This window comes from Camelus ferus, chromosome 7 (genome assembly GCF_009834535.1).
Source record: "Camelus ferus isolate YT-003-E chromosome 7, BCGSAC_Cfer_1.0, whole genome shotgun sequence".
In the NCBI taxonomy this organism is placed as follows: domain Eukaryota; kingdom Metazoa; phylum Chordata; class Mammalia; order Artiodactyla; family Camelidae; genus Camelus; species Camelus ferus.
Genome location: NC_045702.1, coordinates 78,112,488 through 78,116,354, shown reverse-complemented (window position 1 = coordinate 78,116,354; position 3,867 = coordinate 78,112,488). Strand labels below are relative to the sequence as shown.

Sequence of the window (3,867 nt, the reverse complement as noted above, 5' to 3'; positions counted from 1 at the left end):
TTCTTTCTCCTCCTGGCTTACTTCGCTTAGAATGACTGGTCTCCAGGTCCATCCATGTTACTGCAAATGGCATTATTTTGTCATTTTTATGGCTGAGTAGTATTCCATTGTGTAAATATACCACACCTTCTTTATCCAATCATCTGTTGATGGGAATTTAGGTTGTTTCCATGTCTTGGCTGTTGTAAATAGTGCTGCTATGAACACTGCTGTCCACGTGTCTTTTCCAGTTATTGTTTTCTCTGGATATATGCCCAGGAGTGGGACTGCTGGATCATATGGTAAGTCTGTTTTTAGTTTTTTAAGGAGCCTCCATACTGTCCTCCATAGTGGCTGCACCAATTTATAGTCCCACCAAAAGTGTAGGAGGGTTCCCTTTTCTCCACACCCTCTCCAGCATTTATCATTTGTAGACTTTTTAATGATAGCCATTCTGGCTGGTGTGAGGTGATATCTCATTGCAGTTTTAATTTGCATTTCTCTGACAGTGATGCTGAGCACTTTTTCATGTGCCTATTGACTATTTGTATGTCTTCATTAGAGAACTGATTGTTTAGGTCTTCTGCCCATTTTTGGATTGGGTTGCTTGTTTTTTTGATATTTAAGCTGTATGAGCTGTTTGTATATTTTGGAAATTAGCCCCTTGTCGGTCACATCATTTGCAAATATTCTCTCCCATTCTGTAGGTTGTCTTTTTTGTTTTGTTGATGGTATCCTTAGCTATTGCAGAAGCTTTTAAGTTTAATTAGGTCCCATTTGTTTATTTTTGCTTTTTCCCATTACTCTAGGAGCTGGTTTGAAAAAAAAATACTGCTGCGATTTATGTTATTTGTTGCTTTTCTCTTGCTGATTTTAATATTGTCTCCTTATCTCCAGGTTTTGTCAGTTTGAATACTGTGTGCCTCAGTGTGTTCCTCTTTGGGTTAATCCTGTATAGGACTCTCTGTGCTTCCTGAACTTGGGTGACTGTTTCCTTTCCCAAGTTGAGGAAGTTTTTAGCTATTATCTCTTCAAATATTTTCTCAGGTCCTTTCTCCTCCTGAAGGAGACGTCCTTTGCATCGCAGCAGCGCACTCCCCTCTCGTCACCCTAGGGCCAAGAGCCAGCAGGGCCGCAGGGTGGATTCTGGCCTGCCTTTGCAGACTCCTTCCACCTGCTGTGGAACTGCTGTTTTCTTACTTCTGGTATCTGCCCCCTGGTGGGTGAGGCTGGACTAGAGGTGTGTGCGGGTTTCCTGGCGGGAGGAGTCGGTGCCTGCCCCACTGCTGGGTGGGGCTGGGTCCTGGCCCTCTGGGGGACAGGGCTGTGTGTAGGGGCGTGTCCACAGGCAGCTGTGGGCTCAGCTGAGGGGTGGGGCTGGTTCCCACCCAACGTGGTGTTTGGCCTGAGGCGTTGCAGCACTCAAGCCTACAGGCTGTTGGGCGGGGCCAGGTCTTGGCACCCATGACCCAAGCAAAGTGTCAACCTCCAGGAAAGCCCATGTCGATGAACACTCCCCAAATGCCTGCCACTGCTTTTATGTCCCCAGGGTGAGACACAGCTGCCCCCAGGAGACCTTCCAAAACCGGGTCCCTAGGGAATCACTGCCTCTGCCCTTGGTCCTGGTGCACGGGAGCCTCTGTACACTTCCTAGAGAGTGAAGCCTCTTGTTCCCCCCCGGTCCCGTGGGGGTCCTGGAGTTGAGCCCCACTGGCCTTCAAAACCAGACATCCTGGGGGCTCCTCCTCCCAACACTGGAACCTCAGGCTGGGGAGCCTGACATGGGGCTCAGAACTCTCACTCCTGTGGGAGGGTCCCCACAATATAACTTTTCTCCAGCTTCTGGGTCACCCACCCCGGGGATGTAGGGCCCAATTATATCTCGAGCACACCTCTCCTACCAACCCGCTGTGGTTCCCTCTTTATGCTTCCAGTTGAAGAGGATCTTTTTGCTAGATTCCAGTTTTTTTTATTCACGGTTGTTTAGCAGTCAGCTGTGGTTTTGTTGTGATCATGAGAGGAGGCGAGCTTGTGGTCCTACGACTCTGCCATCCTGACCGGAAATCCTCAAACAAGGCTAAGAACTCTTGACCCTGCTCTCCCCTAAATCATCTCCCCTTCCCCAGCTTTTCCTTATTTAGAGGGTGAGGAGTGCAGGAGTGGCGGCTGACGGCCACAGGGCTGTTTAGGTTGCCTCAGATCACACTTATATAAAGTTGCATACATATATCTATAAATATATTTATACATTGTAAGATACCTGAAAGTTTATTTACCAAAATACTAACAATGATAACACCCCTCTGTTAAATCACTATGTTTTAAAAAATTTCCACTGGAACAAAGATTTAGATACAATAGTATAAAAAGTATTCAAAGCAATATAAGTGCAATATTTGAATGTATTCTTATGCTTTGTATCTTAAAAAAACTAAAATCATACAAGAATAAATACATACGCCTTTGAAATTTCTATATGGGATAGAGGCCATAAGCATCACTGAAAGGCAAATTAAAAGCTAGGAAATAAGGGACAGACTGGGATTTCAAAATGTAGAACAGATAAACAAGATTATACCGTATAGCACAGGGAAATATATACAAGACCTTGTGGTAGCTCACAGCGAAAAAAAAAATGTGTGACAATGAATATATGTATGTTCATGTTTAACTAAAAAATTGTGCTCTACACTGGAATTTGACACAACATTGTAAAATGACTATTACTCAATAAAAAAAATGTTAAAAAAAAAGCTAGGAAATATTTGTGATCCACATGACAAAGTTTTAGTATTTGTAGTATTCAAAGGGCATTTAGAAAATAATTTTTAAAAAAACAGTACATCCCAATAGAAAAACTGTTGAATAACACCACTAACAAAAAAAGGCAATTCACAAATGTCAAGAAACAAATGGTCAGAAAATACATGAACCTCCTACCAAATGAGAAACCCTAGGAAACACACCAGGAATTCAAAGTTACTGATTGGGGCTTTTTTAACTCGTTGTAAAATTAACTCATTCAATACTCAAAACAATTGTTCTATGGTATTGTTTTTTATTATTTATATTTATTATATTATGATTATTTGTCTTCATTGTTTTGTTTTGTTTTTTATTGAAGTGTAGTTGATTTATAATGTTGTGTTAGTTTCTGGCGTACAACAAAGTAATTCAAATATACCTATGGCGCGGTCACACGCCCCCGCCAGCTGAGCATCCCCGCCACACCTACTGCCCAGGCTTCAACAGATCACAGCAAAATGCCATCTAGAATGGAACCAGCCATGGAAACCATGATGTTCACATCTCACAAATTTGCTGGGGGTAAATGCTCCTTAACAAAGGAGGACCTGAGAGTACTCAAGGAAAAGGAGTTCCCTGGATTTCTGAAAAATCAAAAAGACCGTCTGGCCATGGACAAAATAATGAAGGACCTGGACCAGCGCCGAGAGGGCGAAGCCGGCTTCCAGAGCTGCTCCTCGCGAATCGCTGGGCTCAGCACTGCATGCAGTGACTCTCGCAGTGCACGTGAAGCCAAAGGGAAATAAGCAGGCGGCTTTGAGCAACTATTCCCGCCCTGATAAGAAGTCTCCCAAAGGGTGGCTTAAGCAATCTGCCCCACAGCTTCCCTCTGTCTAAGGATTCCCTGAGCAGATTGGGACCCTTAGAAAATATACAGATAAAATCCAACTCCTCTTTGAGAAGCAGAGAAAGGAAAGTCAATTAAAGCCAGATAAGCTTTTGATTTTTATATGGCTTACATTCTCTTGCCCCCAATAAACAAAATCGTTTTTTAGTTCTGAAAAATATGTATATAATTTTTATCTCAATTTTTTTCCCCATTTTATAGACAAGGAAGTGGAGATATAGAGAGGTTGACTAACT

At 43.0% G+C, this 3,867-nt stretch overlaps 1 pseudogene; it reads left to right on the top strand.

The window, feature by feature from the left end:
* Positions 1–3,242: 3,242 nt before the first annotated feature.
* LOC102507703 lies at positions 3,243–3,621 on the top strand (annotated as a pseudogene).
* Positions 3,622–3,867: the final 246 nt, after the last annotated feature.